General features: G+C 43.1%; 1 long non-coding RNA gene across 1 annotated transcript; it reads right to left on the bottom strand.

Annotated features, from left to right (window-relative positions):
- Positions 1-7,130: 7,130 nt before the first annotated feature.
- Positions 7,131-13,965, bottom strand: LOC309657221. Its single transcript, XR_014261718.1, has 2 exons — positions 13,846-13,965; positions 7,131-13,498 (listed from the first exon to the last, which is right to left on the bottom strand). It is a non-coding gene; the product is annotated as an uncharacterized lncRNA (long non-coding RNA).
- Between the last annotated feature and the right edge of the window lie 272 nt (positions 13,966-14,237).

Genomic DNA, 14,237 nt, shown 5'->3' with positions numbered 1-14,237 from the left:
TCTGGAGGCTGAACTTGGCTTTCACGTTCCACGAGAGGGATGGGGGTTGCGCATTTCTTTCTGACTTGACTTGTGATTTGGGCCACCCTTTCTCCCCTGCCCTCCATTAGTGCCATTTCATTTGGTCAGTCATTCATTTGTTGATTTCGTTCAGCCAATATTTAAGCAGCTTCTAGGTACTAGGCACCATCCCAGGCCCTGAGGGTACAACAGCGAACAAGTTATAGGAATCTCCTGCTCTCGCTCGTATACCTTAGTCCAATGAGGGAAGCAAATAATAAAAAGTAAACACCCAAATCATAACATAAATTCAGATGTTGGTCAAATCCATGAAGGGGATAATAAAGGGATGTGACAGTGATTGGGGAATGATCTTTAGGGAGGTCAGGAAGAGCCTCTCTGGGAAGTCTGAAGGCTGAGGAACGGGAACCTTGCAAATGTCCAGGAAGGAGGCCACAGTGAGGGCAAAGAGCAGGGCAGGTGTGACCTGGTGTGCTCCAGGACCACTGGCACCTTGGGCCCGAGGCTGGGGAGGCTCATCTCTGCTCGAGGACATTCAGGCCTCCTCCAGCTGACTTGCACTACACCAGGGCTGGCTGGACTCCGGACTCTGGGGTACCCGACCGAGTGCACCAGCCTCAGGCCCTGGGGAAGAATTTACAACTATCCTGGGCCTGTTTACCACCTGCCAAAGAGCCCTTGGAAGGCACAGGCTCTTTCTCATAACTAGTTTTTTCAGAGCCACGTATAATACGAAGCAATTCAACTAGGCAGGATTTATTTTTTCTTAAGTAATCCTTTCATTGAAGTATAACATTTTAGTTGGACCATATGAAGTTGCTTATATGCAGCGACTTTTCATGGACAAAGTGGCATTTCATGTGATTCAACATAAATATATTGTTTTACAACATAAAAGTGTACAAATTAGAAATGTGTAACAATGAATTTTCATGAACTGAACACAACTGTACAACTAGTGTCTAGGTCAAGAAACAAAACATTACCCAATTCGGGAAGCCCCACTCATGCTCTTCCCATCCCAGACAACCACCATGCCCCACCTCCACCCACAAGGGTAGTCACTATTTTGACCTTTAGCAACATAAATGAACATAGTCTATTTTTAGAAATCTTCCTTTAAAGGGAATTATACAGTAGATACTTTTTTCTTGGTGAGATTCAGCCATGTTGTTGCATGTAGTTGTACTTTCTTTTTTGTTGCTGTATAATATTCCATTTTATGACTATACTACAATGTGCTTATTTTTTAATTTTTAAAAATGTTTTGACCGTGCCACCCAGCATGTGGGATCTTAGTTCCCCAACCAGGGATCAAATCCACGCCCCCTGCATTGGAAGTGTGGAGTCTCAACCACTGGACCACCAGGGAAGTCCCTACAATGTATGTTTATTCATTCTACTCGATGGATATTTAGATTGTTCCAAGCATTTGGTTTTAAGAATGCTGCTTCTGTGAACATTCTTGTACATGGCTTTTGGTTGAACGCATGTTAATACATCTGTGGATATAAACTGAGGACTGGGTCAGTGTTAGTATTTCCAAACAGTTATCCAAAGCGGTTGTACCAGTTCACACTCTCTGCACTGCTTTATTCAATGCCTCCTTGATGCCTAGCTCTTGGGCCAGGTTCAATGTAAAGAATGAATATGGGGGGCTTCCCTGGTGGCACAGTAGTTAAGAGTCCACCTGCCAATGCAGAGGACACGGGTTCGAGCCCTGGTCCGGGAAGATCCCACATGCCGTGGACCCGTGCGCTGCAACTACTGAGCCTGCACTCTAGAACCCACAAGCCACAACTGCTGAGGCCCGCGTGCCACAACTACTGAAGCCCACGTGCCTAGAGCCCGTGTTCTGCAACAGGAGAGGCCACCGCAATGAAAGGCCTGCGCACCGCAATGAAGAGTAGCCCCCACTCACCGCAACTAGAGAAAGCCCGCGCGCAGCATGGAAGACCCAACACAGCCAAAAATAAATTAATTAAATAAAAATTTTTTTTTAATTTAGCATTTCTTTGGGAAAAAAAAGAATGAATATTGGGGTAGTAGTGGGGAGGATACATGACAGGATTCATGGGATGAATCTCAGTCTGTGTAGTGATTAAGAGCACAAGTCCTGGGACAGCTAGGCCTGGGTACGATTGTTACTCTTCTCTATTTACCCTCTGCCTCTGTGACCTTGGGCATGTCACCCAATGTCACTAGACCTGAGGTCCTTCATCTACAAAATGGCGTAAGTACAGTAGCTCTTATTGCACAGGGTCTGTCACCCATTTTTTTTACTTGAGAAATGTTTGTGGAAAGCCTGAAGTGTACTGGGCTCTGTTCTGGGCACTGAGAATTCAAGAGTGAACAAGATAGATGGGACTTTGCTCTCATGGAATGTATGTTCTAGTTAGGGGAGACAGATAATAGTGGAGCTAACAAAAAATTAAGATAATTTCAGATAGCGATACATGCTATGGCAGCAGTAAAACAGGGTGCGGTGATGGAGCAATAGGGTGAGGGGGGTAGGGGAGTCAGGGAGGTAGTGACTGAGCTGAGACCCACGTGACCAGCAGGAGGCAGCCATGTGTGGATCTGAGGGATGAGCACTTCAGGCAGAAGGGCTAGCTGGTACAAAGGCCATGAGGTAGGAGCAAGCTTGGTGTCTGAGTTGCAGAAAGAAGGTTGATGCTGCTGGAGCTGACTGAGGGGAAAGGCCGTTTGAGATAAGACAGCAGAAATCATTCCTGTAGAGCCTTGACTGCGGAGGTAAGGAGTTTACGTTTTATTTTAATATCAAGGGGAGTCATTGGAGAGTTTTAAGCAGGGGACCAACATGAGCTAATTGACATGAAGATTGAGATACTATATATATATGTATGTATGTATGTATAAAGAACTTAGCACAGAGTCCGGCATAGAGTGATGTTCAGTAAATGTTAGTTGCTGCTACTGGTATTATTGTTATTTATTGATGCTCTTAAACAACCTAAAAGCTTTCATCCTTATTGAGGATGAGGAAGCCAAGGCATAGAGCCATTACCATCCACGTGTAAAGTCAATCAAATCAGAGAACAGGATGTAGATTTTAATAATCGAAGGAAATGCTTTTGGTCCCTTTCACAAATGGGAATTTTGAGGCAGAGGATTTTTCTCTGTGGTTAGCAATTATCTGGAGCCAACCAAATGCAGCTCCTTCAGCTCCACTTTGCCAAAATGGCCAGAGTTCCATCACTTGGGTACCATTGACTGTGGCCCTGGCCACCATTTAGGGCCCTGGGAAAGGCTCACGGTTGATCAATCCACCTGCCTTTGCTCTGGGTCTGATGGGCCAAGAATGGGGAGGCACTCCCTGTTCTCCACCTTGAGTGCCCACCAGGTTTACTGAGATGCCATCCACTGCCCTGGCTTGGAGGCTCTCCCACCACGTTCTTGCCATATGTTCATAAAAGGCTTGTGAAGGAAGCTGCCCTTTGTTATCTCTGACACAGAGAAATGGCAAGTAAATAATCTGTGAATGAATGAATGCAAATTGTGTAACGAAACTGGGTAAAGCTTCTTAGGGTATATAACACTCATTTCTGGGCAAAGTGTCCTTCTCTTAGTAAGGATGTTTTCATTCCTTCATTCATCAATATGTATTGAGCTTCTGCTAGATGCCAGGTGCCAGGCAGTGTACAGTAGTGAGCAAAAAGGGTGCCATTCTTGCCCCCATGAAGCTTCCAGTCTAGTGGGACACACCTTCATCAAATAATTGTACAAATATGAATAGAGAATGACAATAGTGATAAGTGCTCTGCAGGAGATGTATTAATGTCCTGAAGGTATATAATGAAGGTGGGGCTTTGGGAAAGTTCCTCCAGTAAGTGACACTTGAGCTCAGCCCACAAAGATGAGTGGGGATAAGAGGGTTTAGAGGGTAGAGTGAGAAGTATTCTAGCAAGAGAACAGCATATGCCAAGGTCCTGAGGTGGGAAGGAACATGCATGGTGAATCCAAGAATATAAGAGAAGGCCACAGTGACTAAAAGGCTGAAAATGAGGTGGACTCTGGTCCCAGTAAAAGCTGGCGATATGGCAGAGAAGACAGGTCACAAAAGGCTTTGGAGGCTATATTAAGGCACTTTTAGCCATCTCAAGGACTATGGGATGCTCGTAAAAGACTTGAAGCTGTAGATGTGTATGAGTGAGTGTGTGTGTTAGGGAGTGTGTCATTCTAGCCACAATGTGGAAAATGGCTTGGAAGGAGCCAGAATGGGTTCTCGTAACTGCCCAGCCCTCTTTGGCCTTTCAGTGCTAGAGGTGGTAACAGAGCCCTGTTTTTCCCAGTTCCAGGGTGTTGTGCTTTCCCTGTGGTTTCCTTACACTCTGCCCACATGTTTGCAAATAGTTCCTTTATCAAACTCTCGTCACATGACCAAATTTGTTCTGGTTGACTTTATGGAAAAGTCACATATGGATAAAGCAGGAGAAAACTTTAGCAGCTCCTTAACCTAGCTCTTTTACTTTACTTATAATAAGCCCCTATTATTGGATTTTGTTTTCTAGCCATTCTGACAAGCTTTGTCTTTTCAATGCAGAGCAAAGCATTTCAGTTAGAATGTATTTACATAAGAGCTAGAAATTACTGAATTAGTTAGATTTCTCTCTATCTTATTTTGTGCTATTTGTCCTGGGTGCGTTTTTTTGTTTGTTTGTTTTTAAGACATAATTTTTTTAGAGCAGTTTTAGATTTATAACAAAATGGAAAGGAAGGTTCAGAGAGTTCCCATGTACCCCCTGCACCTACACATAACTTCCCCTATGTCCTGGTTTATTTTTATTTTTTCCTTCCACTTTATCTTCTTATGGATTGAATTTTTTAATCACCCCATTTTTTCCCCCATTGATTGCCTTGGAAGTTATAGTCTCTCTGTCTATTTATTCTTTTAGTGGGTCCTCTAGATATTTAAAATTTAATCACAGGGACTTCCCTGGTGGTCCAGTAGCTAAGACTCTGCATTCCCAATGCAGGGGGCCCGGGTTCGATCCCTGGTTAGGGAACTAGATCCCACATGTTGCAACTAAAAAAGATCCCGCATGCCGCAAGGAAGATCCCGTGTGCTGCAACTAAGACTTGGCACAGCCAAATAAATAAATTAATATTTTTTTAAAAATAAGTAAAATTTAATCACAATTTTTACCCTCTTAAACAAAACAATAAATGACCTTAAACTACTTTAACTTAAACTCCCCCCACCATTTATTTCCTGTTGTAGTCCAGTTTTTTCACTCTTTTTTTTTTTTTCAGGACAGATGAGACATCATTTTTTTTTTACACAATCAAATGTTGTTCATTGGTGGCTTACAGAATTACCAATCTCTTTGTTCACGGTTCCTTTTTATAAGAGTATCCATCTGAGATTGGCTTCCCTCTGCCTGAAATTCATCCTGTAGTATTTCCTTCAGCGAGAGTCTGTTGGTAGTATATTCTCTTGGTTTTTGTGAGTTTAAAAATGACTTTCTTTCACTATCATATTTAAATTCTTGGATGAAATTCTCAATCGCCAGTTATTTTATCTCAGCACATTGAAGATACCACTCTGACTTCCACTGTGGCTTCTGAGAAGTCTGTGGTCTGTCTAATTGTAGTTTCTTTGTTATTGATTTGTATTTGTCCCAGGCCCTCTGCACTTTCACTTTGATGTAAGTACACATGAATATATTTTTCTTTATTCTTCTTGGGATTTCTGAATCCAGAGTTTGGTGTCTTACAACAATTTGGAAAAATTCTCAGCAGGGCGAGCACTAGTGTATAGCCAGTGAGGGCATCAGATTTAAAAAGATGCTCATTCTTGAGTTTGTGCGAATGCAGGATTGGCTCTGAGAGTGATTATCTAAAATAAATTTTAGGCCCTAGGCCCCTCACTCACCTCACATTAGTCCTGGTGTTGACTCTACAAGTACCTCTTCTTCCTTATTCTTTCTTCTTATTTTCTTCTGTAAAGACAATTAAATATATATTAGACCATCTTATTCTATCCTCTAATGTCACATATGTAGTTCTTTTATTCTTTATCTCTTTGTATCCCTGGTCACTTTCTAGATTTCTTCAGGTCCATCTTCCAGTAAATTAATTCTGCCTTTAACAGTATCTAATCTGCTATGTAATCCATTCTAGTTCTTCCCTGCACACCACCACACCCCCACCCAAATTGGGTTGGTTACTTTTTATAGTCTTTTAGTCTTTTGTTCCTGGCTCATATATTTAAGGCTCACATTTATTGTACTCGATAATTTCTACATCTCAAATTTTAGTGAGTCTAATTAGTTGTTTTTTGTTTCTGCTGGTTTTCTTTATGGTACCTTGTTTCCTTGTATGTTTTGTGAGTTTTAACTTTAGGCACAATTTATTAGAACTTTGTGGGCATTCTTTGAGGCATGAGTTGAAATTGTAGTCCTTCAGAGAGGATTTGTATTTGCTCTTACCTGTTACTAGGATTCAGTTCCCACCTGAAAGCTCCTTAAATTAAATTTTATGCTTGACGTTTTTCAGATTATATAGGGCAGCGGTCTTCAACCTTTTTGGCACCAGGGACCGGTTTCGTGGAAGACAATTTTTCCATGGACCTGGAGGTGGGAATGGTTCAGGTGGTAATGTGAGCGATGGGGAGCAGCAGATGAAGCTTTGCTTGCCTGCCACTCACCTCCTGCTGTGCACCCCAGTTCCTAACAGGCCTTGGACCTGTACCAGTCCTTGGCCCGGGGGTTGGAGACCCCTGATATAGAGTACAGGTAATATGAATTTAGTTTATAAACTCATATGAAGGCTGGTTTGTAGTTATGAATTTTCAGGGAGATTTTGTTTTTCTTCAGTCATCCAATATCAATGTTGGTCAAACAAATTTCCTTGCAGTCCCTTCTGTGCCATGGATTTATTTCTCACTGACCCTTAAACAGAGGTTGTAACTCTTTGTGTACCTTTTTGAGGGGTTCTATTAGACTTCTTGCCCACAGGTTTAAGCTTTGTCTCCTGTCTTCCTCATCCCTTGTATTCATCAAAATGGAAGCTTTAAGTCACCAGGTTTTGGCAGATAGCTTTAGCCTAAATCTGTCTTGGACACTCATTTAGGTTCCAGAGTTCCCTTTTTATTTCTTCTTTGGCCTTTGCATATTTCTTACTTTTTTGCCAATTCAATGAATTTTTGGAAAAATTATACATTTTATTCAATGTTTGGAATTGTTTTTATTGGGAAGGTCACCCAGGGTACTTTGGTCATGACACTGTAAGAAACTGAACGAATTTTTTTTACATTCCCAGAGAAAGAGGTAATATGGTGTAGTACAAAGAGTTTTGATATCAGACTATACTGGGTCCAAATTCACATTTAATTCTTGTGAGAACCCTATGATGTAGGTACTATTGTAATCTCCATTTTATAGGTCACAAACCTGCCTAAGGCCATACATTGAAACCAGGAACCAAAACAATGTGAAAAACTAGAGCTTGTGGTCTTACCCTCAACCTTTCTAACAAAATAGACTACTGAGGCCTAAACATTCAATACTTATCTAAATATAAATTCACTGAAATATTTAATCTATAAGGGGAAATCAAGATAAAACTAAAGCTCTGGACAAAATACACCATGATTTTGGAATCCACTGGAAGTTCCTTGCTTGGCTATGAGACGAAAGAGAGGAAGGAATAAAAGATGACTTGACATTTTTGAGTGGTGACCACCACATGGATGGTGCTTTTGGGAACAGGGTTAGTCAGGAAGAAAGCTGTTCGTTTTTCATTTGTTTGTTTTGTTTAGTACCTCAGTTTCCTCAACTGTAAAGCAAGGTGGTTGGGCTGACCTTTAAGGATTCTGTAGTTCTAGACCTCTTGAAGTTTAAGGATTGGGAAAAAAAAATCAGGAGGAATTGTCTGGCAGGCAGTTGGAATTCAGAGCTGGAATGAAGTCCAGGTTTCCATGTGTGGATGTGTTGACTTGAGTGGGAAACCGGGGAGAGTAGGGATGATAACTGAAGCCATGGAGGTGGATTAATAGAGGAGGATGGGATCTTTGTGGGTAATAACTGTCCTACAATACAGGGAGTGTATTTGCTAGGGCTGCAATAACAAAAGACCATAGACTGGGTGGCTTACACAACAGAAATTAATTTTCTCACATTTCTGGAGAAGTCTAAGATCAAAATGTCAATAGGGTTGGTTTCTTCTGAGACCTCTCTGTTGTCACTTATAGATGGCCATCATCTCCCTATCTTCATATGGTCTGCCCTCTGTCTGTGTCCTAATTTCCTCTTATAAGGATACCAGTCAAACTGAATTAGGGTCTATCCTAATGACCTAATCAATTACTTTTTAAAGATCCTTTCTCTAAATATCATCATATTCTAAGGTAACAAGGGATTAGGACTTCAACATATGGATTGGGGGGAAGGGGGAGGGGACACAATTCAGTTCATGACAGAAGGCAAGAATCAGGCACTGAGAAGAGAGACAGGAGGATAACAGAAGAATATATTCTCCCAGAGAGACCCAGGGAGGAGAAAGGTGCTGAGAGAGAGATAGTGAGGAACAAGAGTGGAGAAAGGGGGACTTCCCTGGTGGCACAGTGGTTAAGAATTCACCTGCCAATGCAGGGGACACAGGTTGGAGCCCTGGTCCGGGAAGATCCCACATGCCACGGAGCAACTAAGTCCCTGCGCTGCAACTACTGAGCCTGTGCTCTAGAGCCCATGAGCCACAACTACTGAGCCTGTGCGCCTAGAGGCCGTGCTGTGCAACAAGAGAAGCCACTGCAATGAGAAGCCCGTGCACCACAACGAAAAAGAGTAGCCCCTGCTCGCTGCAACCAGAGAAAGCCCGCGCACAGCAACGAAGACAACACAGCCAAAAATAAACAAATAAATAAGTAAATTTATTTAAAAAAAAGAAAGAGTGGAGGAAGGGGTGCGTGGATTAACAGTGGGGTCTCCTGAGGACTACCTACAAGGAAGACATTCAGTAGAGGGGTGGGGGCAGCTTTGAGGGGCTGAGGTGGATGCTAGCATGGGAGGAGAGTGGAGGGGGCAGGCCCAAGAAGGACACTTGTGATTTCACTTCCAGATACAGTAGATGCTCCTTATATGTATTTATTGAATGAATGAGTGAATTTCCTTTCCTCCTTCCTCTGATACTCCATGGTCCTGGGATGCAGTTTCTCTTTAGAAATTGAAGTGAGGCTGTATTCCAGGACCTTGGCCTTAAGCTCATTCTTTCTATTTGCCTGGGTCTTGTGGTCAAGTCAGGGAGAATAGGACATCTTTTCTCCTAGGAATAGAGGGAGAGAAAGAAGTGAGAATGGAGTGATGTGAGGATGGAGAGATCTTGGGAGTCATTTTGCAACTTTCTTATCTGCCCATCAGAAATGAAGAGGTTATTCATTCATTGATTGAAAAAAAAATGTCTTAATTAATCACCTGCTTTGGACTGGGCACTGTGCTAGGCAAGGGGGACAAGTATCAGTGAAGCAAGTATCAGAGATTCATTGACTGCTTATGTAATGCCAGGCCCTGTGTTAAGTGCTTGGTGTACTTTCTGCTCTCAAGGGCAGTGTAAGACAGGGACTGTTGATGTTGCTTTGGCTTTTTTTACAGGTAGGGGAATGGCCTAACTGAAGCTTAGGATGGTTTGGTAACTCACTGTGGGTCACAGACATATAAGTAAGTAACTTAGACCCAGGCCAGGGGTACTTTTTCCAGCCCTAACTTCTCCCAGTCCCCTGGGGCTTCTATCAGGGTACAGTAAGTGGCTGGCTTAGGGTTCTGCATGAATCAGGCCAAGCTGGGGATAAGCAGTCCCAGTTCCTGCCGTTCTATCCTGTCCTTGGCCTGAGAAAGGAGGCGGCGGAAAGGGACGGATGCGGGCTAGGATAATAATGCCGAGTCACTGCCGATGAAAGCCCTGTGTATTCCCCTCCTCCCAGCCACCACCTAAAGCCCGGCTCAGCTACTGTCTTTGTTGTCACACTCACATCCCTCCCGGCCCCACTGACAACAGCTGGGATTGTGTCTCACGAACCAAAAACGTGTTTCCTTCCTTCTCTGCAACTTCCTCAGAGCTACCAGAGAACACAGCCAGATTCTGAAATCCTATTCCCCATTGCCAGGGATTTCCCCTGTGGTTCCAGAGAGAGGGAGAAATGGGTTCTGTGACGCGTATTGCGTGAGATCCTGAGGAAACAGTCCAATGACCTCTTCTATTCTGAGGTGAGGAGGAAGGTGGTCCTGCTGCTGACCAGTGAGTCGGTGGGTCTAGGGACTGAATGCTAGGTGTGAGTGGAGAACTCAGGAGGTAGGACCAAAGGTGAAGAATCACCCCCAGTCTGCTCTAATCTGGCAATCAGAGGCCTTAAAGACTTAAGGAGTCCACAGGTTTTATATATATATGTATAAAATACATATACATATGTATGTGTATATATATAATTTATATATTTATGTATTTATATATACATATATATATACATACACACACACATATATATTTATCACAATGTTTTAGTAGTGGCAACCTACCGGCCCATCTGTAGAGGACTCATGAAATCAATGAAGGTTGCTCTCTACAGAAGAAATCTCAGTTGCCATAAAATAGTGTGTGGTGTACCTATCAAGTGTGGCTATAGACTGTTAAGTGAGTAAAGCAAGCCACAGAACGGTGTATGTGTGTGTATATGTTTCAATAGCCATGGATGATTTCTAGAAATACTCGTGAGAAACTGCCAATTGGTTAATTCCGAAGGGTAGGAATGGAGCTTTGGATGGGAGGCAAGACATTTGCTCTTCACTTTACACTGTTATATACTTTAAAAAGATTTTTTTTTTTTATAATGAGCATGTATTGCTTTTATAATACAATGAGAATGAGAAAGAAAAAGTAGAATAAAGAAAGGCATAAGAAGGTTCACAAGCCAAAGACACCTAAAAAATTTCAGCGCTGAATCCAGGAGTGCTGAGGGCAGGAAGAAAAACAAAGTGGGGCCTGAGATGACCTTGCATGATGGAACTTGCCCCTGGCCACCGTTTGCAGGGATATGCTTTGACCAGCCAAGGGTGGATACAGAGGTAGGGACTGGCAGGAAATCCCTGTTTGCAAGGCTGACTCAGTGATAGAAAGTCTAAAATAAAATCAAGGCCAAAGTTCAACTTCAAGAACAGGGATTGGAGTCTCTTATAACCCTGGCTAACATATATTGAGTATTTACCATGTTTCAAAGCAATGTACAGATTGCTTTACTTAGTGTTATCTAATTTATCTTCCTAACAACGCTATGAGTTAGCACTGTTATTATCCCAATTTTACAGATGAGGATACTGAGGCTCAGAGGGTCCAAATTTATTGCCCAAATACACACAGTCAGTAATTGGTTAGGCTGGGATTAACCCAGGTCTGTCTGTTGCAGAGGGCACCTCTCTTAACACCTCCTGAATACTACTATGTGTTGAACTCTAAGGGGCCCTTGGGTACAAGAACAGGACATCCTTACATCTTTGCCATCAAGGAGCAGCTGGGCTAGGTGGAAAAGGCCGCACTAATCTATGTAGACTGTATAGTGATTTATTTATTTATTTATATAAATTTATTTATTTATTAAGTTTTGTTTTTGGCTGCATTAGATCTTCGTTGCTGCATGTGGGCTTCCTCTAGTTGTGGTGAGCGGGGGCTACTCTTCGTTGCGGTGTGCGGGCTTCTCATTGCAGTGGGTTCTCCTGTTGCAGAGCACGGGCTCTAGGTGCGCAGGCTTCAGTGGTTGTGGGACGTGGGCTCAGTAGTTGTGGCTCGCAGGCTCTAGAGCACAGGCTCAGTAGTTGAGGCGCACGGGCTTAGTTGCTCTGCGGCATGTGGGATCTTCCCAGACCAGGGCTCGAACCCATGTCCCCTGCATTGGCAGGCGGATTCTTAACCACTGTGCCACCAGGGAAGCCCTGTGTAGTGATTTATATAAGGCATCCATCCGGATTTAATTGTGCTGCAAAAATAATAAGCACTATTTGGATTTTAAAGTTGGAGAGATCAGCGAGACCTGAAGTTGTCGATGAAGGCATCTTGGAGGAGGAAAGATGTACATCAGGTCTGGAAGGATGGATGGAATTAAGAGAGGGGCAAGGAGAACATTCCAGAGAAGGGAATGTGCAAATTGTGCAGAAGCCTGCTCTGTTGTTTCTGAGACAGTGAAGCATCTTGCCTAATCAGAGTGAAAGTTGTATATGTGTGATAAGCGAGCTGGTGTGTGTAGGGAGGGAAAACAGAGCATTAGAAGTCATTCTGAAGGTTGAAAACTGGGAGAGGAGTCATGACTTAATGTGGAAAGAAATTAAGAGCCTCCGAAGGCGTTTTAGACAGTGAAGAGACACTATGAAAAGTGATGCTTCAGAGAGGTTAATCCCATAGAGATGTCAAAGTGACAGAGTGAAAGAGGGGGCCATGTGAAAACCTAGGTGTGGGGTGATGGGGGCCTTGAGGGGGGTACCAGCAAGAGGAATGAAACAGGAGGGCTGGTGTGAAAGCTGCTTGTAAAGGGAGAGGAGGCAACAGGACTTGATGATTGAAAAGAAACAGACTATGAAGGAGCAAGTCTAAGCCTAATAATTCCAGGGCTTCAAATCCAGATGTCCAAGGAAGGGAACACCTATATCTGGAAAAAGGAATCGGGAGAGGGTTTTAGTTTGCTATTGGAAGTGTGGTGGGAGGAGATGATGAATTGTGTTTTCATTCCAAACCTCTGTTTTTCCCCCCAAGACTGTAAGACAGCTTAGGGACTTTTTTTCACTTCATTTTCTTGGTGGTATAATGCATAGGACTTCCTTGTCTGGACTAGTTCATTCATTCAACAGCTGTTTATTAAGCTGTCTTATGATCTGGTTGTTGGGAACACAGCAGTGAGCAGGGCAGACCTGGTCCCTGTCCTCATGGAAGATAGATATTGAACAAGAAATTATAAGGGTTCTTTCTGTGCTCCTAATATCAAGGTGGCATTTCTTCCCCCAGACCAATTCTGTTCTATACCCGCAAAATCTGAGGGATGCATCAACTGGTAAGGGTATTTGTTAAACACTTTATTATAGATTGTATCTCATAATAAAGAAAAAACATTGCAACCATTCATTTATTCCTTTGCTCTACAAATATTTATTGAGTGGCACTGTGGCTCTGTATTTTTAGCCCTTATGCTCACAAACTAGTGGAGGACATAAACAAGTAAACAGGTAATGATAATATGATGTAATAAGTGTAGTGAGGGGGTAAACACCAGGTGTTGTGGGAGCATCTAGGAGGGGGATTTATCTGGCCTTGTGGGGGGCAGCTGGCTGGGCAGGGAATTTTCCCTGACAAGAATAATGAGATGTTAGCTACACAAGGGCATGGGGTGAGGGTGAGGGTATGTGTTCCATGCAAAAGTAACATCTAGTTCAAAGACCTGGGCACTGGAGAGGCCTACACTTGGTGGGGAATGATTTACAACCTAGAATTTTTTTTTTTTTTTTTTTTTTTAAAGGAATTCCTTTATTTTTATTATTTATTTATTTATTTATTTATTTATTTTTGGCTGTGTTGGGTCTTCGTTTCTGTGCAAGGGCTTTCTCTAGTTGCGGCAAGCGGGGGCCACTCTTCATCGCGGTGCGCGGGCCTCTCACTATTGCGGCCTCTCTTGTTGCGGAGCACAAGCTCCAGATGCGCAGGCTCAGTAGTTGTGGCTCACGGGCCCAGTTGCTCCTTGGCATGTGGGATCTTCCCAGACCAGGGCTCGAACCCGTGTCCCCTGCATTAGCAGGCAGATTCTCAACCACTGCGCCACCAGGGAAGCCCAACCTAGAATTTTATACCTAGCAAAACTACCAATCAAAATGTGAAGAAAGAATGAAAGGAAAGGCATGATCGGATATGTAAGGTGTCAAAAAATTTACCTCCCGTGTGTCTTTTCCCAGGAAACTAGAGGAGGACCTGCCCCAACAAAACCAAGGCGTAAATCAAGAGAGTAGACACCGTGGAAATAACTGCATGGAGCTCAGGTAGGCAGAGGCTGGATAAAAAGTGTTCTATAGGCATAGTGAGGAGTTTGGACTTCATTATAATGACAAAATTACTTAAAGTAATAATAGAATGAGGGACTTCCCTGGCAGTCCAGTGGTTAAGACTCTGCACTTCCACTGCAGGTGGCGTGGGTTCAATCCCTGGTCAGGGAACTAAAATCCTGTTTGCCA

This window comes from Balaenoptera physalus (genome assembly GCF_965194825.1).
Source record: "Balaenoptera physalus genome assembly, chromosome: 3".
Classification (NCBI taxonomy): Eukaryota; Metazoa; Chordata; class Mammalia; order Artiodactyla; family Balaenopteridae; genus Balaenoptera; species Balaenoptera physalus.
Note: the sequence above shows the minus strand (reverse complement) of the source record. Positions and strands in the feature narration are given on the sequence as shown.